The 26,782-nt window shown below is 35.7% G+C and overlaps 2 pseudogenes; both read right to left on the reverse strand.

Moving 5' to 3' along the window:
• Positions 1–2,490: 2,490 nt before the first annotated feature.
• Positions 2,491–4,593, reverse strand: LOC132254338 (beta-amyrin synthase-like; annotated as a pseudogene).
• Positions 4,594–16,608: 12,015 nt separating this feature from the next.
• Positions 16,609–22,341, reverse strand: LOC132254337 (beta-amyrin synthase 1-like; annotated as a pseudogene).
• Between the last annotated feature and the right edge of the window lie 4,441 nt (positions 22,342–26,782).

Genomic DNA, 26,782 nt, shown 5'->3' on the forward strand with positions numbered 1-26,782 from the left:
GTTGAACAACCGTTCTGGAAGAAAGAGAAAATTTTTACATTTTTCGAACGGTCGACCGGGGTACTGTTCATCCGGTTCAACCGGTTGAGCTGGGGGTCAACCGGTTACTGTTCATCCGGTTCACCCGATTTAGCCAATTGAGTCGTTTTTTGCCCAACAACCAACTTTTCCAACTTATAACCTTTTAAACAAGTTTGAAACAACATTTAACACAAGGTTTTAGTTGAAAACATGAAATCATCCAATTTTAAAAATATTTAAAACTAAATAACTCTTGGATGATTTAGGTGCATAAGTAAGGAAAATAATGCATGGAAATCCTAGTGCACCAACAACCTTACAAAGAGACTTAAGAAGCTTTGGTCTTGAAAAACTCTTCTCTTTGAGGTGGTCTTCTTCTTCATGATTTCTCCTTGGCTTGATTTGTCTTTGGATTGCCACTTTAGAAGTCATCTTGCCTAATCACACTTAAAATGTAGTCATTAGTTCTAAACCTTGTTTTGTTATCATCAAAATCAAGATTAACCAAACCTTGGTTTCACAGATACTATGGAAACAAGTACACCATGCATTCTCACAATCTCCCTGACATATAAAGAAGCTAGATGGTCCATAGAGAAGTTGATTTTCATAGGCAAGAAGTGAGCAGACTTTGTCAATCGATCAACAATCACCCGAATAGTATTATTGCCCCCTAAGGTCCTTGGTAACCCTATCACAAAATCCATAGTAATATGTTCCCACTTCCACTCAGGAATAGAAAGTGGTTGCAAAGACCCTGCTAGTCGTTGATGCTCATCTTTCACTTGTTGACACACTAAACACTAAGCGACAAATTGTGTAATATCTCACTTCATACTTGACCACCAATAATTTTGTCTCAAATCTTTGTACATCTTTGTTCCTCTTGGGTGGATCGCAAGCCTAGAACAATGAGCTTCCTCCAAAAGCTCCCTCCTTAAGTCTCCATCATTTGGGACACAAAGTCTAGTCCTAAACCTCAAAATCCCATCATTTGATAAAACAAAGTTAGGCTTACTGTCCTTTTTAACCTTTTCCATAAGTTGCACTAATTTCAAATCATTCTTTTGTAGGGCCTTAATTCTCCCAACTAAGTTTGGTTGCACTCTAAAATTCGCCACAAGTGCTCCTGATTCTAGAAATCTAATATGGACATGTAAACTCCTCAAATCCTCTACTAATCGCCTTTGACAACCTTTAATAGCTACTAGGGAACCAACTGATTTCCTACTTAAGGCATTAGCTACAACATTCACCTTCCCTAGATGATATTGAATAAAACAATCATAGTTCTTGAGTAGTTCTATCCATCTTCTTTGTCTCATGTTCAATTCCTTTTGGGAAAACAAATACTTCAAGCTCTTATGATCAGTGAATATTTCACAAGTTTTACCAAAAAGAAAATGTCTCCAAATCTTAAGTGCAAAAATCACTACAGCTAACTCCAGATCATGAGTGGGGTAATTTCCCTCATAAGACTTCAACTGTCTAGAAGCATAAGCCACAACTTTTCCATGTTGCATAAGGACACAACCCAAACCCTGATGAGAGGCATCACTATACACTACAAATCCTCTTGAACTTGAAGGGATAGTTAAAATAGGAGTCGTCACTAATCTATTCTTTAACTCCTGAAAGCTATGTTCACAGTCATCAAACCACTAAAACTTAACCCCTTTCTATGTCAACTTAGTCAAAGTAGGGCGATCTTAGAGAAACCCTCAATAAATCGTCTATAGTAACCAGCTAGTCCCAAGAAACTTCGGATTTCAGTCACAGTATTAGGTCTCCTCCAATTTGCTATAGTGTCTATATTTCCAGGCTCAACTGAGATGCCATCCTTAATTACCACATGCCCAAGAAAAGAGACTTTATCTAACCAAAACTCACATTTTTTCAATTTAGCATACAATTGCTTATCTCTTAGAGTCTACAATACAATACTCAAATGGCGCTCATGCTCTTCTCCACTCCTTGAGTACACCAAAATGTCATCTATAAAAACCACCACAAACTAATCTAGATATGGTTTGAATACCTTATTCATTAAATCCATAAAAGCAGTAGGTGAATTAGTCAAACCAAAAGGCATAACCAAAAACTCATAATGCCCATACCTAGTTCGAAAAGCAGTTTTGCATCCTCACCTCTAACCCTTAGCTAATGATATCTAGACTGAAGATCAATCTTAGAGAATACAGAAGCACCCTAAAGCTGATAAAACAAATAGTCAATTAGAGGAAGAGGAAATTTATTCCTCTCAACCATGTAGATATTATCTGCTTTGGACCCAAAAGGGCCTTCACGGCTTTAAAACGCGTTTACAAGGTTAAGAGAAGTCTATACTTATATAGCACCAGGAACTTTCCCCCCTATCTAATGTGGGATGTCACACATCAGATTCTTCAAAGGATTGTGGCATGCATAAAAGATATCACAACTTACCTTGTCTAAGCATGAAAGGTAGCTTTATCCCCAACCACCATCATCTAGTTGTAACTTGAGTAGAAAATCAGTTGTTTTGCGAACAGCAAGACAATTTTGGTACGCCTTGCCGATAGCTGCTAGCCCTCTCAGTGCAAACCATGTGCCATAGGTGAAGTAAAACCATGTGCCATAGGTGAAGTAGAGTCCCTATTTTCCATACTTATGTAAATGTTTCCTCATGTAAATCGAATATTCAATAACTCATACAAAAAAAAAAAAAAAATTGTGCAAATTCTTGAGCAAATCTAATAGTTGAGTTTAGAAACATATATACCATGAGCCATCAGGCATTTGTATTTCTTCAATGTACTGTACAACATTTTTTATGAAAATTTCTATCTCTTGCTTCTTGTGTCCCGGGTATAACTTCTTAAACAAAACTAAATCGTGGATTGCTGATGCAGTGCACTCAACATGCTTGGACCATTCTTCTGTTAATCTTGAAGGAATTTAAAGCATGAAGAGTCACAAAAGAAATCAACATGCCTGAATAGAATCTTGCTCATGTGCAAAGACCACATCTTCAAACATTTTAGTAGGATTTAGTGACTGAAAGCATTCAAGGATTCTATTGATTTAGATAGATAGATATACAAAGACAGAGAGAGAGATTCCATCAACAAAGTTTAAAGTTACTTCAATATGTTGAGGTAATTACCTCCAACCATTTGGAAGCTCCTGCAGACTCCCAGGCTAATAAACCACCATTTTTACTCTATAAAGGTATATAGAAAATGGGGTTTATTGATACCGGAGAAATAATTCTGAGAAAGGTAAATCCAAAGGAGGAAATATAAGAAAGCTTCCTACAATTCTAAAATCACAAAAGCCATGATTTGTTTAGTAATTGAGACCGTAGATATAATACAAGAAAGATCATCCTCACCTGTTGGGAAAGCAGGAGATTGACAGAATCATATAACCATTCAAGTTCAATTTTTTCCCCAACAATTTCCAGCAGCATTACTGAGAGAAGGAGACAACACTGTAACAGAGATGAGAATTCAATTAATGGAAAACCATGCGACAAGTATATGAAGTGTTTGAACAAAATTTAGTTACCTTCAAACTTTCTGTAGTGCAATCAGAAACTTGCCAACCATGATCCCGATCTGAGAATGTCCAAGATTCCTTAGAAATGTGTATGTACATGCTTCAAAAATCACCAAAAGGATTGTCCCTAACCTACAAGCTTAATTAGCTTTCAAATGGCATCAAGAAATAATGATGATTCATAAGAAGAGATGATCTGAGAAATTCAAGACAACACCTAAGATTTCTTTATGAAGCCATGTCCTTTCATGAGCGTGGCTCCAATTTCATCTTTGAGATTACAAGCTATCAGCTCTTGAATGGCAAGACTGGTGTCCCACTACTAACTACCAATGGTCTACATATCTCAATGAAAATTATCAAAGTTAGGACTTTGAATGAAGTTCAATCTCAAATACGAAACAAACTCTAAAAAATATATATATATATCGGATCTAACCTACATCTTAATTCCATCTTCTGCAATCCATATATAATCTAGGGGCCTAGCAAGGTGAATCTTGAAAGAATCCCCATATGGATCTTCTACCCAACAAGCAAGCATACACAATACCTGCTCAATTTAAGAGACATTCTTCCATTAGAGTTTCTTTTTCCTTTTAAACATTTCATAATACGGACAATCGTGTTACCTTCTCCACACATGCCATGGTAATATACCGACTATTTTTATCTTCATAATGAATGTTTTTCATTGTTGTTTCAAGAACCTTTTCTCTCAACTTGTTGAAAGGCAAAATATTTGCCACATCAAATCCTGTATTAACAAATGGGGATAGTAGAGATCCTCCTGCAATATAAAATTTTCCAGAATGTTTCATGTAAGCATGAAATATTTGGACAGATGGTTCTAGTATAACTAAAACTTACCTTTGCACAATGATGTCGTACTTTCTTCCAATCGATTTCATTATAATGTTGAAGGAAGAGCTCTTCTCTTAGTTCTAGAAAAAGAGGGGTAATTGGGCCAACGAATCGTTTACCATATAAGTATGACATGTTCATGTTAACCATCCAAGAATAGCACCACATTTTTGCTGCATTTATGAAGCAATTTTTTTTTTTTAAGAAACCTCTATACAAGAGAAAAGAGAAATCAGTTTTAGCACAAGATGGTTAAAGTAGACATGGAAGTGGCATTCTGAATATCAACCAAACAACATGCCAAAGCTTAGGTTTCTAACTCAGTATGTGTGACCTGATAATAGAATAAGACTGAAGGTGACATGGCTCGACTTGCCTCTTGTCTGTTTTTTAGGCATTATTATTGATTCTATAATGACCCATTCACAACTATATAAAAATGATCCATTCTAGGCCTAATGTAAGAGGGAGAGAGAGATTATGGTTGTTTGGTGGTGAAAACATGATTCTAAAGAGGACCCCATATCTCTTATAGAAGGATGTAGGGATCATTGCCTCCATCTGCAACCTTGAGCCTCCACATTTTCTAACTCACCAAACAGTCGAGATATCTCTCTCTCTCTCTCTCTCTCTCTCTCTCTCTCTCTCTCTCTCTATATATATATATATATATATATATCTAAGTTTACAAATATGTGTGTCTCCCTTCCAAAAACACCTGCTGGTCATGCAATCACTATCCTTATATCAAAGGTAAGACAAGCTTTTCTTTGCAATAAATTAAGCTAAAATGATACAGACCAAGGACAGAGAGATGGGTGCTGGGTGGGCAGAGAAGAGAGAAACTTCAGAAACTTGGAATGGCGAGTTCCAGGTGGGAATCACTCATTCATATAGAAGCACAACACCAAGTCAGTCACCAACCCCCATCACTTCTAATAAATAAAAATATATATATAATTATCATTTTAGGCCACTTTCAAGTTTCAATCCGTCAATCGACCCAACACATTAAATTTTACACATGGAGAAAGTCAACTTCTACAATAAAAAAATAAAAATAAAAATGATATAATTTGTTTTTTTTTTTAAAATTCTTAGATGATTTTATTCTTCAAAATACTGTCCCAACATAACTTTGAAAAGAAATATTTGATTTTTTTTACATTTATGAATGAAAATATTAATTTTTAATTTATTCTTATTTATTTATGTCAAAGATATTAAATTGATTTCTAATTCAATTATGAATTTTGTAACATAAATTTATATTTTTTCAGAAAATATATCAATCATTCAATCCTAAAATTAATATACTTTAAAACATACATGAAGAAATGACACATCAACTAACATTCTAATTAGGTATATAGCATTCAAATTATAAATTCAAGTTTGTAAACACATCAATTAAAGTCTCAATCAACTAACATGTGAAAGATTCCATTTTTGCAAACCCCCCAAAAAATGGAAAGGAAATAAATGACCTTCTGTGTTGTTGCCATCAGTTATAATTATGGTTCTTGTGGTTGTTATTTGAACATAGAGTAGATGTTAATCATGTGACTGCTGCATTTTTTTTTAAAAGCTGTGGGGCCTCCTTAATAGTACTATAATTTATGAACAACAGGCTTTGAGAGAGATGGCTACGTCTTGTATGTTGGCCCTTGTTTTTCTTTTCTGCTTATCATAATACCATGTCTTATCTTTTCCTGTTCTTGAAAAATGGCCTTAATGGAGATCATGGCCCATGCATGCTAAATAGGTGGCCCTGATGCTTTATACGCTACATGTTCTAAAAGAAAATCCCGAGACGTCCTCAAAGTGGCAGCTTGTTGTCATCTTCTTTGCATGGTATGGTTGCCCTCCAAATTTCATCAAAACGTGTGGATGCCTTTCACAAAATCCGGTGGTGCCATATTCTTAAAGTGGCAGCCTTCTTTTTTTTTTTTTTTTTACAAAAAATAAACTGATGTGTAGTGGAGGTTCAAAGTGGCAACCTTATTCTCATCCTAGTAGTGCGTGGTGGATACCTCTCACAAAATCTGGTGGTGCAAAAATCTGTGCGTGGAGGGGCTTTTTGAGTGGCAGCCTGCTGTGTAAAATCCACAGATGCAGCCTTGATGGAGATCTCTAGGTGCGTCAGTTAAAGCTCCAATGCATAATCAGTCCGGTGCGTCTTAAGGAAGATTTGGACATTCAATGCATGCAGCTCCCTATTCTCTCCGAGTAACAAGGACTGTTTAAGCTTTAACTCAGCAAAAGTATAGCCTGAAAATTAGATATCAATGATTATGGTGCATTCTGTTGCTTCAATTGATAGAAGCATTGCTGCCCGACCATATGTCGTGCCACTGAATTTAAATTCTGAAGATTTTATAAAAAAGGACTGTTTCAGTTCTGACAATCCCCATCTTCTCATTCCATTTTCCAGTAGATTTTATGTGGAGATCCAACCACATGAATTAAGAGTAAGAAGCTCAGCTATTACAGGTATGACGGGCATGCCTAAACAATAATTTCAAGTTTCTAAGAGCAGTAGATCCCTTCACATCTTCAGATTTTAGAAACAAGGCGAAAAAAATACTCAGACTTCTCCACCCCGCAACCATTCCATTGCAATTGTAAATATGCAGTAAGTATAACCAGTCCAGTCTTGAAGGCCACTTCTTGTGCCACTGTATTGGCTTTCATTTTGGGAGCAAATAATCACCAGTAGGTCTCGAAATCGAAAAAAGTTAGTGGCTCCCTCATCTTATGTAGCTTTGTACATATCTGTCTAGTTAACTCTAGGCTTCATTATAGATATTACAGTGTTGCGAGCCACGAAAATGATATATAGCTCCCATGTCAAACAATGCCGCATCTCCATCCTCAGAGGTTTTACCATTTAGAGCTACTGTGTGCCACTTTCCCCGCAGCTTGTTCACTTCAAGAATGCTAAAGTTTCTCCAGAGACATCCGCAACAATCATAAACAGAGGAGCTCTCAGTGATCTTTTCTAACAAAAGAATTATGCTCTTTATCATTGAAATCTTCTTATTTGTGTTGAACACTCTTGCATTCTCAAGTTCAACAATCAGTTTCTCAGGGTATGTAACAAACTATGGGGAGATATATCTTCTGTCAATATTTGTTCCTTCTTCAACATCAGCAATTATTTCAAGAAAGAATGATGACTCAACAAATAAGAGACCGTTTGGCTCAACCTAATCAATTGCATCAACGATCTTGAACCCAATGAACTGTTTATTTCCCACAGACACAGAAGCAATATCTTTGATATCAATATTGACTTCAACAAGTTGAGCTTACGTCTCCAACTCCTTCACTAACTCACGTACAGTTTTGTAGTTCCCTTTTTCTATGAAAACTAGATTTGGACCAGATTTAACACTTGGCAGGCCCAAGGGCGTGAACCAGAAGTAGATGAAAGCAACAAAAACAAGGCACGAATGGGTAAAACAAAATGGACTAACAAAAGCCACATTTCATGCCTAAACAACAGATCAAGAACAAGTAATACAAACTAAGAGCAGCAATATGATTATCAAATGCCAAACCTAAAGATAAATCCAACTATTTACAAGGGGAAATCAAAGAATCCAAAATGTGACCAGAACAGAGCATGCATGCAGACAATTAGATTCAGTCAAAGCAACCAAATAACTCCTGATGTCCACACCAAATCAACAAGATAATGCTCATAAATCTAAAGAAAATGAAATAAAACAGTATTGAAAACAAAGAAGAAATGAAACTCATAGTGATCTTACTTGAAAGGCTCCACCCAAGTAAGGTGTGTTCGCCTTCCACTCATCAGGAAATGACCGCTCTTTAATACTGGTGATGTTGCTGATCTCTCAACATGCCACCATTTTTCTAAATTTCCAATTCCCCAAATTATGTGTCTTCTATTCTCCAACTCACGTGCCTTCTCAAAAGAACCTGGAGATCCTCCTCCAAAGCAGTGTTAGCTTGACTTCAAGTGAGACCTACCTCAAAATTTGGCAAAGCCAATCAAGCTTTCTCTCTTCTGCTCCTCTACCTCTAGTTTTTCTCTCCATTTTGAACTGGAGAATCCATTTTTCTTCCTTCAAACATCTTCTTCCTCTCTGTCCAAGAAAAAATCTTGTGCCTTTCTTCCTCTCAAACGTCTCCTCAATGTCCCATCCTATTCTTTTACAACTCTTATATCCCTCCTGTCTCTACTCTGCTCCACTCCAAAAAAAAACTTTTGAATATCCTCTCGTAATCCACCAACTTCTCATTCCTGATGGCCCTTTTCCACTTTCCCACCAAAACTCTTTAATTCTCCCAAAAATTCAACCTATGTCTCCTTCCCCCATGGTCTCTTTTTCACTTTCCCACCAAATTTTTTTTTAGCCTAAATAAATGAGTAAATAAAATAAAAACAAATAAAAAGGAATTTTGGAAAAAAAAAAATATAATAATAATAATAATACTATTAATATCAATAAAATAATAATAATCTTAATAGTAATAATGATAATAGAAACAATGGTGACAAAAACAATTCTAATGATAATAATTAAAAAAATAAAATAAAATGACAATAATAATAATAAAAATATACAATGGCTATATATATATATAAGTAGATATGAAAATGAACAAATAAATAAATAAATAACTAGATATGAGTACGCAACATGTATTTATAAACAAAACATGCAAGCTACGTAGGTCATGCAAGCCACGTAGGCCATGCAAGCCATGTAGGCCATGCAAGCCATGTAGGCCATGCAAGCCATGTTAACCATGCAAATGACTTACGAGTGATGGGATAAGCCTAAGTGGGCTAGGTGCCTAATGGGCCTAAATATGTCTCAGCAAACTGTCATAAAAGTGTACCTAATATCCAAAATGGCTCAAAGAAGCAAGTTATATGAGTAGCAATGGGCCAATAAAAACTACTGTGGAATAATGAAAGGGCACTTAATTAGGGCATTCCAAGGAGACAAAATGGAGGGTCTACACACTCAAAAGACAAGATAAAAAGTCGTATACATTCAATCAATGAAAAATTAATCATGTACTAAAATATTAAAATTCAATTATGCAATCACAAATAAAAAATCAATTATAAACTCAAAATTAATGTCACATATAATCACAAGTAATAATCAAATAGGAACTCAAAATTAAAATCAAATATTCAAGATTCAAATGTGAACTCAAAATTAAAATCACTCATGCACTAAAAATTAATCATGCAATAAAATCAATCACATGCACTCAAAATATCAAAAATCATTCATGTACTTAAAATATAAAAAATCAATCACACACTAAAAATCAAATAACAAACCAAAGCTCATCTAACCTAAAAACATGCAATCAAAATCAAAATCAGACCTAATGCACTCAAAAAATAGTAACTAAACAATAGAAGGACTCACTAGAAAATAAACTCCTAAACTATAACCAGAGCCACTAAAAAAAACCACACTAAGGATCCATATAATCCTCCAAGATATATATCCAAAAAAGGTCCAAAAACAATGATAAGGTGAATAGTAGTAGACCACCAATGGAGACACAATAAAAACTAAAAAATAGATTCTAAGTGCGCAATGAAGGATCATGATATGAAGGAAGACAACTACTAGATAAAATGTGCCAAGATGACAAAATTGAGGGTCTACAAATATGCCCATCTTCGATAGAGATCAAGAGTGTAATGAATAGATCACTGATACACGAGAGATGAGTGAAACGAAGTGTCCCAAATTCCTAATTAGTATAGATTCTTTTTTTCTTTTTTTTTTAAAGAATATTATATAGAATATTTCTAGGTTGATATATTATTGTAATATTAGACTTTCTTATAGAATAAGGAAGGTTGTTGGAAATATCCCTATAAATATTCTAGGTCATGAGGAGAAAAAGTTATGAGATGAAGATGGGCTTGTAAAGACTATGCAAGGTGGATAAAGATGTAAAGAAGAACGGGAGGTACCCGATGGAGTTAAAAGGCTCGTGGTAGGGTAGGGATACGAAGAGTGGGGAAACACAAGATGTTTCGAGAACCCAATAATTGTATCTGGTTATGTCCTTTGTAATTGTTAACCCAAGGGTTCTCCTAATTGAGTTTTGATGATAACCAACCATGGTTAAGTGACTAATTCGTTTAATGGTTAAGAATCTCAGGCATAAACTCGAAAATTCATCAAATGACCAAATGGATACAAGATCGAGACTTTTGGAAGACTTGTGATCATAGAAAACAAATGTAAGATGAATACATGGGTGCACTTAAGTTTTTCATACTATTTCATGCATTTTTGAAAACTCGGTTTATCATTTAAACTTTCAATTTCATTAAAACCTAAGTTTTATCAAATATACCTTAGGCAAAATGTTTTAAAATTGGCATAATAATTCACCTAAAGACCTTGCCTAAGAGTTAGAAAATAAAGGAATTGAAAAAGATAGGTTTTTGGGGCCAAATGGCTCAACTGATCGAGGCTATGGTCAATCGGCTCAACTAGTTGGGGAACCGGTTAACCGGTTTCCCTTGTCCGGTCGAGGATGCCCAAAATCTTCTCTTTCTCCCAATAGCCTTTTCTTCCCGATCGAGGTTCGGTCAAGGCAGCAGTAACCTGTCAAAACATTAAATGCTCCAAAGGCTAGTGATATGGTCGACCCCTAGCTCGACCGGTCGAGGTTACCTTTTACTGTTTTTGGCTCCCGAGATTAGAAACCTATAAGTTGAGAGCTCCACTTCATTTATGAACAAGAGAACACTTGCAATCAATTGTCTACCTACCTGTTCTTGACCAAAAAGCTCTCATTTCTTTCTTAGTGCATTAAATCATCACTTGCATATCCTTTAGTGCACTCTTATATGTCATCCTAGCTTTATCTTGTATTTGAGCTATCCTTAAGCTAGGTTGAGGGATTCATTCTTGTAAAAATTGAGTGTTAAAGCCTTCAAGAGGTTTGAATCTTGAGGAGATTGTGTAAGAGCCCATTAGAGCCAGAATCTAAGTGTAAAAAGATTGAAAGTTTGGTTGAAGCTTCAAGTTAGTGGAACCCTCACTCGGTTAGGAGATTGAGGAGAGTGGACATAGGTAAGGAAGTGTCGAACCACTATAAAACCCGAGTTTGAATTCTCTAACTCTATCTCTTTATTTTTGTTTATATTGTGCTTGAACTTGTTGTGTTTAATTAATTTTTAAAAAACCCAATGCTCTGGTTTTGTCCTCTATAATGTTCTTTATTGTAGAGTGAAATAATTTTCTCTCATTCGTGGATGTTGCCATGGTTGGCCGAACCACGTTAAAACCCCGTGTACCATTGTGTTGATTATTTTATCTTTGTGTTCTTGATTAACGATGATTGCGTCAAAACTTCCGCCATCGCAACATGAAGTGAACTATACCAAAGAATAAAAAAGAGCCTGAAATTTTGTCCTGACACATGACATGATAAACTCAAGGATTGACCACACATGGGGGAAAATGTACTCTCGATAAGGGACATTAAAGAAATCTTATGCGATGAAATGATGGAAACAATGAATATGATAAAATAATGAGAACAAGGACTATAAAACTGCCATCTCTGAACATTAAGAAACTATGACCTTGATCGCCAAAGAGAGAAAAAAAATTGCTTTAAACGTCAAATAAAAAATAATGGCTCTGAACACTAAACCTAAGAAGAATGGATCTAAACGCCAACACTAGGAAAACAAATGGCTTTGAACGCCAATACTAAAAACAATGGCTGTGAATGCCAAACTAAAAATGATGACTCTAAATGGTAAATAAAAAAATAATAGCTCTAAAAGCTAAACCAAAGAGGTGGTTTGTACCTTTCCTAAGAAAAGTATACTAGAGATCTTTAGAAAGCACATATGCTAGATTGTTCTGCCATAGCCACGCTTACATCTATTAAAGATTCACTAATTATAGATTATTTACAACCTTTGAATTTGAGTATGACACCTTGGTTGGTACCCTCAAAACCAAATATCACTCACGCAGTTAACAAAGTGTGCCAAGACCTCCAACAACCAAGGCAAATCTTAAGGATGTGAAACAAATCCTATGTTGTTTAAAAAGTACCTTAGATTACAACATTCACTTATTGGCTTAAAGCTCAATATCATTATATGATTTTGTTGATTCTAATCGTGCAGGTTATCCGATAACAATGAGTAGCACCATTGATTTTGTGTTTATCTTGGCAGCAATTGTATTTCTCAGTCTTCTAAGAAACAAGAGTCAATAGTATGCCCTTGAATAGGGGCAAAGCACCACTCCAAGATTGCAACTTTTGCAAAATTAACTTGGCCTATATTTCTTTTATGTGACATTAGCTTACCACTTCCCCAATTTCCATTTCTCTTTTGTGATAACATAAGTGCATTACACATGGCCAAAAATCTGGTGTTTGATGCACAAACAAAGCACATTGAATTAGATTACCATTTTGCCTGTGAAAAGTTGTTGTGGGACACCTTTATGCTAAATATGTTCCTAGTTATCTTCAAATATCTAACATTCTTGCTAAGACTCTAGCTAGAAAGGCTTTTAGTATGTTTAGCTTCAAGTTAGGAGCTCAATGCATGACCGCACTAGCTTGAGGGGGTTAAACCTCCTTTACATTTATCTCCACAACCAAACAAATCAACAGGTCACCTTTTGAGACAAATATGACAATATGCAAGTGTAGACCCTCCATCTTATCCTAGTAGCATATGTTATTCAATATATTTTCCTTCACTTCTCATTGCCTTATAGTCGTCCCATGGTGGTTTATTTGTCGCTCATTTGGTACTATTTTTTAAGCCACCTTCAAAGATTCATTGTTGATGGATTTATTTATTTATTTATTATTTTTTATGGATCCCAATTGTGACCTTAGTTGCATGCTTAGTCTAACTCACTTAGTTTACTTAGTTGCATTTTAGGTTTAGTTCACTTAGTCACATGCTTAGTCTAGCTCACCTAGTTCACTTAGTTGCATTTTAGGTTTAGTTCACTTAGTTGCATGCTTAGTCTAGCTCAGTTAGTTTACTTAGTTGCATTCTAGATTCAACTTACTTAGATGCATTTTAGGTTTAGCTCACTTAGATGCACTTTGGTTTAGTTCCCTTAGATGCACTTTAGTCTAGCTCCCTTGGGTTCATGCATGAGGGGATTTTTAGGAAGGAAGAGACCTTTTTTTTTTTTTTAGGAAGACACAATTGCACATTGCATGAGGAGAAGAGATTCATGCATAGGAAAACTTTTATTTGGAATATATGGGCTATCATTGAGAGGTACACTACTATTAGAGACTAATTTTGGAAAAAGGAGTTAGAGCTGACACTAATTGATCTTGAAGAAAAAATGAAGCATCTTGAGAATAAAAGTCGAAGTTTTGAAGATCAAGAAGGCAAGACTCAGTGCAGGGAAACAAAGAAAGAAGTAAGCTTGCAATCTTTTGGAGGAAAGGTATGATTTTTTTTTTCTTGCATATCTCGATTATGGTTATCTCTTTATTTATTTTTTTTTTCCCATCATGTTTGAGTGTAGGAATTCTCTTTGTTTGGGGTAGATAATGAAGGCCACTTTGATTGTTGTTAATTGGATTGTTGATGACATATTAATGAGAAGTTGATGAATGGTTAATTGATCTCATGTTGATTAATGCTTATTAGAATTGAGATTAGAGTTATTTTCTTTGGAATTATTTTCAATTGATTGAGGCCTTTTGATAACATACAATAGGTGGCTAAGAGATCCTTTATTTGATTTTTTTATGCCTTAGGTTTTATTTTTGGTTATTCATTTTTTATTATGATGTTTGGAGTGTTCACCTTGCTGTTGTTTTGTTAGAATTATTGAACCTTTGTAATTAAAAAATTGAATCAGGTTATTTTACGTCTCTCTAAAATTTTTCATATGATTGCATGATGTTGTAGACTTCCCAAATATATTGATAGAAGTTTGTTTGAGTCTAAAATCATTTTTCAATTAAGAGATATAAACCAATTTTTCAATAGGTTCATTTTTTCACTCTATTTTGCACACCCAAAATTGTTTTTTAAAATTAAATTATTTCATGATCTCTATAATTTTTTTTTTTATATTTTTCCATTATTATAAATTCTTAAGTTTAATTTTAGGACCCTGATTTGTTGAAAATCGATTCTCTAAGTAGAAGAAAAAAACTCTTTTTCCTACACCTATTGCACTAACCCCTTTTTGTAGTCAAGGGAAGTTTGGCTTAATTTAAAAATTCACATTGTATTATTAAGTCATGTTGTTATTTTTTCTGTAAGTTAGATATATTGAAGGTATTGTACAATTTTTTTTTCATAATTTTGTCATGCTTATAAATAGATTAATTAAATTAGTATTTTCATGCTATAGGATTTTGCTCTATTTCTAATCAATATATTTGTGATTAAATCAAGTATTAAACGAGATATGATTTGATGATGAAGCCTTTTGGGTTGTAATCTAGACACATAGGGGATGTTGTCCAAGTATTTTCATGGTGAAATTTCATCTGTAGATATTTGTTTAGGATATATTTTGCAAGTGTCTTTGTTCTAGATGCATGTTGAATATTGTTCTGTAAAGTGTCCTTAATTAAATGTTTTGGGATTTTGCATTGTAATATAGAGACATTGAAGATGTTACCAATAAAGTAGTGATTTTGCCACTGCAAGGCTCTTCAATTTCTTTCTTAATTTTTCAATTTGCACGACTGTGGAAACTTTTACACATCAATCATTTGCTACAATAATAATCATGTAAATTTGGTCCACTTTTCCCATTCTCTATAATTGATTAGCTTAGGAGCTGTATGGAGAGGAAAATGACATGGGTCGGTGTTTGACAATAATATATAGGAGACCTCTGATGCAGGCTCTTGGCATTAAAATGAGCTAAAGATGGGTTTGGAAACCACTTTCAAATGAAAATTGACATGCATAATTTTTGGTGTATTTGTCACATGCAATAAAAATTACTTAAATAGGAGTGACTTTGTCACATGGCTTCAGATGGAATTACAGCACAGTATTGGAATTAGTATTCAAATGGCTGCCCTATGGAGAGTTTTTTAGGCCTCAATCCTAACAGTATAGGTTGACCACTCGGAAATTAGGACCACAAACTAGCCTAGGCTTGATCCAGGCACTGCTTATGGACACATTTCACTTAACTTCTTTGATCTGTTACTTGTATTTATTGTGACACTTGTTCCTTCTTGTTTATCTGATCCAGGAAGCTTGTTTTATCAAAGAAGCAAGACCTTTCGATGTTTATGGATGAATTCCTCTTGTCAGCATTGGTTCTTTAATATTCACCAAAAAGTGAACAAGCTTGGAGCCTTAGGTAGATATTTTACAAAGCCTTCTGTACTGTTATCTTATGCTAAGTACTGAATATAAATGTTGTTGAGGGTACCACCAGTGACATGCAGATGCAATGTTTATTATGAGAACACCAACGGCATAGTGCATCAACGGATATTTGAGTTTTCCGAGAAGGAGGCCTTTACATCATCGACCAGATCAGGATTATTTGATTTTAGTAAGGTCCTGCTATTGTTTTATTCTCTTGCACAAACTATTCTTCAAAATATGATTAGATAATCTAAAGTCAGATCAATGCATTTTACTGAATCACGGGATACATCCATGGACTCACTACCATATGCAAATTCTTTACATACAAGTAGGTAATAAACAATAACACGCCAAGAATTTCTACAATTGGACTAAATCGTGACCGTAAAGTTTGAGATACGAAAGATATAAAAACGAAACAATAAAATCTTGTAGAATGAAAAGGTCCCAATCACGCCAAGCATTGCTCGCCTAATTGGATATTAAAAGAGGTGTCATTCACGTCTCACAACCAATCTGGCACGTTAATTAGAAGACGTTCCGTAACTGAAGGGAACTTTCATCTGTGTGCAGTCACCAGGGTTTCTATAAACCGTAAGCCGTCGAATCGGGGCGCGAATTTTTCCTTATCAGCTGATGAGGATGTATGGGAAATCTGAGTGTTATTTTTCCCCAAAGACAGTGGCAAGCCCTAAAGAGAATAAGACACGAGTGTAAGAGATCGTGAAACTCTGAATAAATAGGAAAGAAAGAAGTTTTACAAATGCAAAGCCCTAACCTCAATCATAAGTAGTAGAAAAAGGTGATCAAACTTTTCATTTGCTTAACATTGTTCAAAGGGTTTGACATTGCTCAACATTATCTGAGCTTTTCTCCTACAGATGCTTCTTTGGCATGGCAATGCAACCAGACTTAAGGCGATGGCACTCACTTACATACTCTGCAAGAGCCCACAATGGAAAAATATTCCTGTAATCTGCATAGTGTAACATGCAGTTCTTCATGAAGGCTCCAGTGATTTCCTGCCATAGATAATTGATGATCAAATGGTTAGACTACCACCCAGTATATATAGTCAGCTACAAAAGAACATCATTTTCCATTTCCCAAAACCATGTTAAAATGTTACTCCTTTGGTTTTTTATTCATGTTCAAGTGAGCTACCTGTTGGGGAAAATCACCATCTTCCATTTGGGAATTAATCAACAGCTTTGCAGCCCTGTGAAGGGGTGTTGGGTCTCTCTCCGCCTGTTATAAAGGAAGGTTAGACTCAGATGTTTGGGGATAAGCCATATTGTGAAAATAATGTAGAAGACCAAGTTAAGCTTATTGATGGTGAAACTGTATAAACTGACCTGCCCGGAAGAAAGCAGCCCCATCAGAGCCCACCCGGTTTGTACCAGATTTGACTTGTTTCCTTCAAGAGGTGTAAGGTTCTGTATCACCAAGCACAAGGATTACTTATTTTTGTGCATGTATCTACCAGAAAACAGAGCAGTGGGTGGCAAGTAAGAATTACCTTGTCCTGGCAAGAAATATAGCTCTCTCCCCAACCACCATCATCTCCTTGTGATTTGAGTAGAAACTCAACAGCTCTACCAATAGCAAGACAGTTGTGGTAAGTCCTGCTAGCAGCTGCTAGGCCCCCAAGTGCAAACCATGAGCCATAGGTGAAACATACTCCCCAATTGCCATACCTGGTGAAATGCTTCCTTGTTTAAATGGATCTGCACTGCATATATAAAAAGAGATTTCCCTAGTGAAATAGTAATAGTGGAGTTGAGAAACATACCATGAGCCATCAGGCATTTGTTGGTCTTCAATGTACTTGGTAGCATTTGTGATGAAATTGTCTATCTCCTTCGTCCTGTGTTGGGGGTATAACTTCTTAAACAAAACCAGAGCCTGAATTGCTGATGCAGTGCACTCGACATACCTGGATCATCATTTTGTTAGTCTCCAAGGAAGTTAAAAGCTAGTAGAGTTAGAAAAAAAAGCTGGTCTATTATCAAGAATTTTACTCATGCTCGATGACAATGTCTTCAAAAATTTCAGAGGGGTTGAGCAGCTGAAAAGAGAAGGGATTGACATTGATTTAGATTCAAAGAATACAGAGAGAGAGAGAGAGAGAGATAAAACAGAAACATTGAACTTACTTAAACAAGTTGAAGTAATTTACCTCCAACCATTCTGAAGCTCCTGCAGGCTCCCAGACTGCTAAACCACCATTTTTACTCTGCAATGGCTTTGAAAACAAGGGTTATTGATACTAAGAAGTTATAACCTGTTTTGTGATGGGGAAAACCATGGAAATGGCCCAAGGAAGATGATTCTCACCTGTAAGGAAAGCAGGATGTTGACAGAATCAAATAGTCGTTCGGGTTCCATCGTCATACCAACAATTTCTGGTGCCATCATTGAAAAGAGGAGACAACACTGTAACAGAGGGTACTTCAGTGAGAAACCAAGTGACTTTAGTTCATCTGCAAGCCCTGACTCAATTAAGTGTTTGAACAGAAAAAGTTACCTTCAAACCTTCTGCAGTGCAATCAGAAACTTGCCAACCATGATCCTGATCTGAGAATGTCCACGATCCTTTGGAAATGTGGCGATACATGCTTTTAAAGTCACCAGAAGGATTGTCCTTGACCTTCAAGATTTCAAGCAATATGAAGCAAATGGACCATGAGAAACCCAAGTAGATTCTGGTTAAAGTCAAGACACAAACCTGAGATTCCTTTATGAATTCATGTCCTTTCTTGAGTGTAGGTCCAATTTCATTTGTCATATTGCAAGCTAGCAGGGCTTGAAGGGCAAAACCAGTGTCCCACTCTTGACTACCAAAGGTCTACAACAATCGACAATTTCAAAACCAATTTAGGCAGGAGAGGATAAAAGCATAGCTTCAAACCAGTTGCACACGTGAAATATTTTAAGAAAAAGATGAATAGATATTATCTAATTTTCCTACAACTGTTTGGGAGATTAGGGATTGAATTAACTTGTCTTCTGACCTGCATCTTTATTCCATCTTCTGCAACCCATATAAAATCTTTGATCCTAGCAAGGTGCTTCTTGAAATAATCCCCATTTGGATCTTCAACCCAACATGTGAGCATACACAATGCCTGTTCAACTTAAGCGATATTAGTATCCTAAAGAAGTGACATATTGTCTAAATAGACGTTATACACTGCAGAAAAATACCTTCTGTCTCAACTTGTTGAAGGGCCAACGAGTAAGAAGAGGCTCGGTACATATGTACAAACTATCCCACATCAGATCTTGTATTAGGGGATGGGGGTAGTAGAGATCCTCCTGCAATAAACATATTTGAATGTGTGTTTCATGCATGCGTAGCATATTCATCGGAAAAGGAAAAGTGTTCCATACAAAATCAAAACTTACCTTTGCACAAAGATGCCGTACTTTTTTCCAATTGATTTCATTATATGCTTGAAGGAAGAGCTCTTCTCTTAGTTCTAGAACAAGAGGCGTGATTGTGCCAACGAATCGTTTACCATATAGGTATGACATGGGCATGTAAACCAACCGACTGTAGCACCACATTTTTGCTGCATTTATGGACCCAAATTACAAGAAGCTCGACCAACGATAGGAAAATGAAAGTTAGACCAAAGTAGACATGGGAATGTCATTTCTTGAGACTAATAAACCATCCCCAGGTTGAATTTTTAAGTATTCATGCGTGATCTTATAATTGTATAAGGCTAAAGTTACACAGCTTTTGGCTTAAACATTTCGAGTCCGTGTGACCAATTCCAAGTTTTATGTAAGAAGACCCTAGGATGTAAAATGCATTAAGTGCAGAAGTAGATGTGAAATTCAAGCACTTGAGTAGATGACTACAGCACAAACCTGGATGCATAGGAAGACGAGAAGGGAAAAGCCAAAACTCTGGGGGCATTGGGTTGCTTCCTGACCAGTCAAACAAGCCAAAAATCTACACGGAAGAAGCAATATCATATAAGATTCAGTCCATCACACAAGAATGCATTGTATAGGATGAATGTGAACTTGTGTTTCAAGTGGCCATACTGAAAGCCAAGTCTTTCCCCAAGAGGGAATGGATGTCACTCCACCACGATCGAGGATCCATTTACGCCCTCTTGCACAAGCATTGTCTCTACCACCATCGCGCCCTTCTCCAAGGATACGCATACAAATGTAGCTGAGTGTTGTACAAAACATTGTGCTGTGTCCCTCAATATGCAATCCCCACCCACCATCTTCATTCTGCCATGTACATAAGCCATTTTCATACTTCAAAGCTCCAAGCCCATTTATGAGGTTAGGATGATGATTAGGTTCAAAATATATATACCTGATGACAGTATAGGTAGCGAAGAATTTCTTTATGATATTCTCCAGGGAATATAGTGTCAAGATGCCCTGTAATGTATAGACACATGACCTGCATTTTCCATGAAATTATTCCATTGAGAATGGCTGTTAAAATGGTCCATATACATGATTTTAAGGAGGGTGAGAGGGTGTTGAGTAGACTCACCAGGGGAGGAAGGAAATACAATGGGCCAGCATTTTCAGCAGGCCAATGGCCATCACTAGCCTGCAAAGCTGAAAAGAAATGTGCACCCCTTCTCACTGCTGTTGTGGCTGTCTCATATGTAATTTCTTCACCATCCCCAACCTTCGCTTGTGGTATTGTTTGTTTGAAATTTTTCTCTCTCAAAAACTGCAGTTCATTTTTTTTTTTTTTGTGGCCAAATGAAATGGGAGTTAGTGAAGAACAAGTTTAAAAGAAAAGGTAAATTAACCTCAATAATAAGCATCTATTTATACAATTGTTCGAAGCTAAGAGAATCAAGATAGAGTTGCAATTGTTAAAGAGCATAATATGTATTTTGGGTCCAAATGCTACAAACTTAACCTTTTAGGAAATTAGTTGTTCATCATGGTATCAAAGCTCGATTTTGGAATGGGTCTTACCTTTCATTGTCCGACAATCTGATTGATGGTGTCTCAACCAGCTCAAAAGAAAAGAAAAGAAAAGGTAAATTAAGCTCAATAGTAAGCATCTATTTATACAGTTGTTCCAAGCTAAGAGAATCAAGATAGAGCTCACAATTGTTAAAGCACATAATATATATTTTGGGTTCAAATCCTACAAACTCAACCTTTTAGGAAATTAGTTGTTCAATATGATATCAAAACTTGGTTTTGGAATTGGTCTCACCTCTCATTATCTAGCAATTTGGTCGATGGTCTCTTAACCTAGGGCCTGGTGTATGAGGGGAATATTGTTGGGTTTTCCCATATCTCTTATAGAAGGAATTGGGTGACTCCTTATCAGTGTGAGGGAAAATATCTCCCTTTAAGTTAATTTTTAGGGTTATAAGGCCCAAAATCACCCAATAGTAGTATCCCTAATATATCCTCTTTTTTTTTTTTTTTTGGTTTTACTTTATGATATCTTAACCTCATTAGGTGGGAGGTGAGCCTCATATGGTGGCACACTATGGGCACCTTGTTTGATGAAGTCAAGTGGTATCAATACATGTTTTTTTTTTCCCAATTCATTAAGTTCACGTGTAAGCCCGAAAATAGAAGCTAGGCATGTATGAGGGAGAGGAAGGGTGTTATAGAGAGAGAGAGAGAGAGAGAGAAATGGGAGGTGAGCCTCATATGGTGGCCCACTATGGTCACCTTGATCGATGAAGTCAAGTGGTAGAGAGAGAGAGGTGGGAGGTGAGCCTCATATGGTGGCCCACTATAGTCACCTTGATCGATGAAGTCAAGTGGTAGAGAGAGAGAGAGAGAGATGGGAGGTGAGCCTCATATGGTGGCCCACTATGGTCACCTTGATCGATGAAGTCAAGTGGTATCAATACATGTTTCTTTTCCCAATTTATTAAGTTCTGTAAGCCCGAAAATAGAAGCTACACATGTACGAGGGAGTGGGAGGGTGTTAGAGAGAGAGAGAGAGTAATCAAACATATGGAAACGAATTAAATAAGAAAGCTAGCTATGTAGCTAGACTACGTAAAAGAAGAAGTATGTATGCATGGAAGACATGTACGTTCATTTAAAAACGGGAATCTAGGATGCAGATGACAGATAAATATCTGTTGTGATATCAAGACTAGAGATAGATGGGATCAAACCACCTGCATCCGCCAAAGGAGGTCGCTGCTGGGCTTAACCTGAAACCGGTTTTTCCAGAAATTCTCACGAGCTGATTCGACCTCAGCTCGCTCTTCTGTGGTTCCATAGTCAGGATCAAACTCCCATATCTGTCTTCCCACGAAGTTGTTGGTGCTGTAGATGTAGGGATCATTGCCTCCATCTGCAACCTTGAGCCTCCACATTTTCTAACGCACCAAACAGACGAGATATATCTCTATGTATATCTAAGTTTACAAATATGTGCGTCTCCCTTCCGAAAACACCTGCTGATCATGAAATCACCAGAAAGGTAAGACAAGCTTTTCTTTGCAGTAAAATTAAGTTAAAATGATACAGACCAAGGACAGAGAGAGAGGTGCTGGGTGGGCAGAGAAGAGAGAGACTTCAGAAACTTGGAATGGCGAGTTTTTTCAGGTGGGAATCACTCATTCATATAAAAACACAACACCAAGTTTCAGGTGGGAATCACCAACCCATCACTTCTATCAATTCCTTTTTCACCCACTTCGAGTATTTTATGGAATTTTTCACCAACCCCCACCAAGTTTGTGGAATTGTTTTGACTTTCAAGTATTTTTTATTGATATATTTTATTTCAAAGAAAAGCTTGTCTTACCTTTATGGAGCCTCTGATATAAGGATGGTGTCTTTGCAATAAAATTTTATGGAATTGATATATTTTTTAATTAAAGAATCCCATGCATTAATTTTATTTAAATAAAGTTTATTTACTTAATAAAAATATATAATTATGTGCTAATCATAATTTTATATTTTCTAATTAATTTCATTTTCTACAAATCAATGGTAATCTAATGAGGGCCTACTATAATTTCATTTTCTTGTATAAAGTATTACCATTAGAGGACAATCCTCTAATTGTTGAAAAAAGACAAACATTTCAATACCAATTCCTCCTCCTATCATTCTTGACACATAGTCTACAGTTACTATCACTACACTTTCCATCATGGAAGCACCTTTTCCTTTTCACAAAGTCCGTTTCACACTCCACACTAGATTTAATAAACCAATTATTTATTAATCTTCCAATTGCCCCAACTTCTCTATCAACACAACCTATGCCTAACGATATATCCCTCTCCTTCACCAAAACAACCCACACAACTTCCCACTTGCATTAACACTTATGGCTAGTCACCTATCCAAAAATGAGACAAAAACGTTATTTGCCTCTCCATGCTAGCCATTCTACTCATATTGAACCTAGAACTCTTAAATCAAAACTTAAACAACCTCATTAGGTGGTTCATGTGGAGGAAGAAATAAACAACTAGAGGTTAAAAATGTCTTCTTAATTGATCATCTCAAGGAAATGACCCTAATTTTCCTTCACACGTTTGTTTAAGCATTTATCACAAGCTCTTATTCAACTTGGTTTCTTGAATACCAAGACTGACTCATCAGTATTTATTTTGCATACAAGTTCTCTAATTGTTTTAATCTTAGTTTATGTGGATGACCTCGAACTCTTAAGTCAAAACTTAAACAACCTCATTAGGTGGTTGATATGGAGGAAGAAATAAACAACTAGAGGTTAAAAATGTCTTCTTAACTGACCACCTCAAGGAAATGACACTAATTTTCCTTCACACGTTTGTCTTCTTAAATGTTCCCTAAATGGACCGAAGCAAGCCTCTTAAGTTTGGTTTAAGCATTTATCACAAGCTCTTATTCAACTTGGTTTCTTTAATACCAAGACTGACTCATCATTATTTATTTTGCATACAAGTTCTCTAATTGTTTTATTCTTAGTTTATGCGTATGATGTTATTGTAACAAGTAGAAACCCTTGCTGTATGATCCAATAGATTATCACTAGTTTCAACTCTAGATTTGCTTTAAAGACCTTGGCTACCTAAAATATTTCTTGGAAATTGAAGTCAAATATTTTCCAGTTGGTTTCTTATAGACCTGCATTTTTCACAAGCGTTCCTACTCGATGGCGTGACTCGTTTTTTAGTGAAAAAATAATTTTAAAAAAGTTGGAGTCACCATTTATTTTTGTTTATTTTTTCAAGGGAAAATAAAATATAAAATAAAACTTTAAAAATGATTCTTTATTTGGAAAAATATGTATTTGAAAATCAAATCCAAATCCGGGGGTCAAGTTACATATCGAGAAGATATCATAAGGTAGCATTACTCTAAGCCCTAAATAAAGGTCTCTACTAATTAAATTGAGGTAACTATAATTGATTTGTAAATCAATGGATGCTAAGAATCACCAAATATATAACAAAATAATAATGAAAGCATAATTAAAGATCACTCAAACAAGCCATGCACACTCAAAGAAGCACATAAACAAGGAAAGAACGGAATGTACCTTATATCATGCTAAGTGTTCTTATAAAATAACATAATGTTAACAAATAAAGCATATCAAGGAAGCATTCAAAACAATACATGCATACCCAAAGAATCAAACAAAGGAAAAAAAGAGGAAGTGTACCTTGATAGCTAGCAAAGCACTTTCATAAAATCACTGAGGTTTAGTTCATAAGTAATAATAATAACAGATATAAAATCATAGGTAAGACTTGACAATAGATACAACATATGCATATCTCAAATCATGAAATAAAGAGAAGATAAGGTATGAACAAGATGAAACAAAATACAATAAACATGATTAAAAATTCAAAATTGGCTAACAAGTATTCACTCACAAAAATTAATCTAAATAAAATATCAAATAAGGAATTCCAATCCAAAGAAAGGTTCAGATAATGTGTATAATATGTTAACAATGTAAATCAATAATCGAAGGAGCTCAAAAGCATGCATAAAGGGGATCGAATTATAAACAACATATAGACTATCATCAACAAGGCAAAACAAGGGTATTTACAAAATAAATCTTAAATAAAAACCTAAAATTGTTATTTCATCAAAATAAAAAATGGAGAACATCTTCAATATGTCTAGATCATAATAAAAAATTCCAAATTGTTTGTTTGAAATTTTTCTCTCTCAAAAACTGCAGTTTTTTTTTTTTTTTTTTTTTTGGGCCAAATGAAATGGGAGTTAGTAAAGAACAAGTTTAAAAGAAAAGGTAAATTAACCTCAATAGTAAGTATCTATTTATACAATTGTTCCAAGCTAAGAGAATCAAGATAGAGCTTACAATTGTTAAAGCACATAATATATATTTTAGGTTCAAATCCTACAAACTCAACCTTTTAGGAAATTAGTTGTTCAATATGATATCAAAACTTGGTTTTGGAATTGGTCTCACCTCTCATTATCCGACAATTTGGTCAATGGTCTCTTAACCTAGGGCCTGGTGTATGAGGGGAATATTGTTGGGTTTTCCCATATCTCTTATAGAAGGAATGGGGTGACTCCTTATTAGTGTGAGGGAAAATGTCACCCTTTAAGTTAATTTTTGGGGTGAAAAGGCACAAAATCACCCAATAGTAGTATTCCCAATATATCTTTTTTTTTTTTTTTTTTTTAACTTTATGATATCTTAACCTCATTTGGTGGGAGGTGAGCCTCATATGGTGGCCCACTATGGTCAGCTTGTTTGATGAAGTCAAGTGGTATCAATACATGTTTTTTTTTTCCCAATTCATTAAGTTCACGTGTAAGCCCGAAAATAGAAGCTAGGCATGTATGAGGGAGAGGGAGGGTGTTAGAGAGAGAGAGAGAGAGGTGGGAGGTGAGCCTCATATGGTGGCCCACTATGGTCACCTTGTTTGATGAAGTCAAGTGGTATCAATACATGTTTTTTTTCCCAATTTATTAAGTTCACATGTAAGCCCGAAAATAGAAGCTACACATGTACGAGGGAGTGGGAGGGTGTTAGAGAGAGAGAGAGAGTAATCAAACATATGGAAACGAATTAAATAAGAAAGCTAGCTATGTATCCATGGAAGACATGTACGTTCATTTAAAAAGGGGAATCTAGGATGCAGATGACAGATAAATATCTGTTGTGATATCAAGACTAGAGATAGATGGGATCAAACCACCTGCATCCGCCAAAGGAGGTCGCTGCTGGGCTTAACCTGAAACCGGTTTTTCCAGAAATTCTCACGAGCTGCTTCGACCTCAGCTCGCTCTTCTGTGGTTCCATAGTCAGGATCAAACTCCCATATCTGTCTTCCCACGAAGTTGTTGGTGCTGTAGATGTAGGGATCATTGCCTCCATCTGCAACCTTGAGCCTCCACATTTTCTAACGCACCAAACAGACGAGATATATCTCTATGTATATCTAAGTTTACAAATATGTGCGTCTCCCTTCCGAAAACACCTGCTGATCATGAAATCACCAGAAAGGTAAGACAAGCTTTTCTTTGCAGTAAAATTAAGTTAAAATGATACAGACCAAGGACAGAGAGATAGGTGCTGGGTGGGCAGAGAAGAGAGAGACTTCAGAAACTTGGAATGGCGAGTTCCAGGTGGGAATCACTCATTCATATAGAAGCACAACACCAAGTCAGTCACCAACCCCCATCACTTCTATTAATTCTTTTTTCACCCACTTCAAGTATTTTATGGAATTTTTCACCTACCCCCACCCAGTTTGTGGAATTTTTTGACTTTCAAGTATTTTTTATTGATATATTTTATTTCAAAGAAAAGCTTGTCTTACCTTTATGGAGCCTCTGATATAAGGATGGTGTCTTTACAATAAAATTTTATGGAATTGATATATTTTTTAATTAAAGAATCCCATGCATTAATTTTATTTAAATAAAGTTTATTTACTCAATAAAAATATATAATTATGTGCTAATCATAATTATATATTTTCTAATTAATTTCATTTTCTACAAATC

The sequence above is a fragment of the Vitis vinifera genome, chromosome 9 (assembly GCF_030704535.1).
Source record: "Vitis vinifera cultivar Pinot Noir 40024 chromosome 9, ASM3070453v1".
NCBI classification, from domain to species: domain Eukaryota; kingdom Viridiplantae; phylum Streptophyta; class Magnoliopsida; order Vitales; family Vitaceae; genus Vitis; species Vitis vinifera.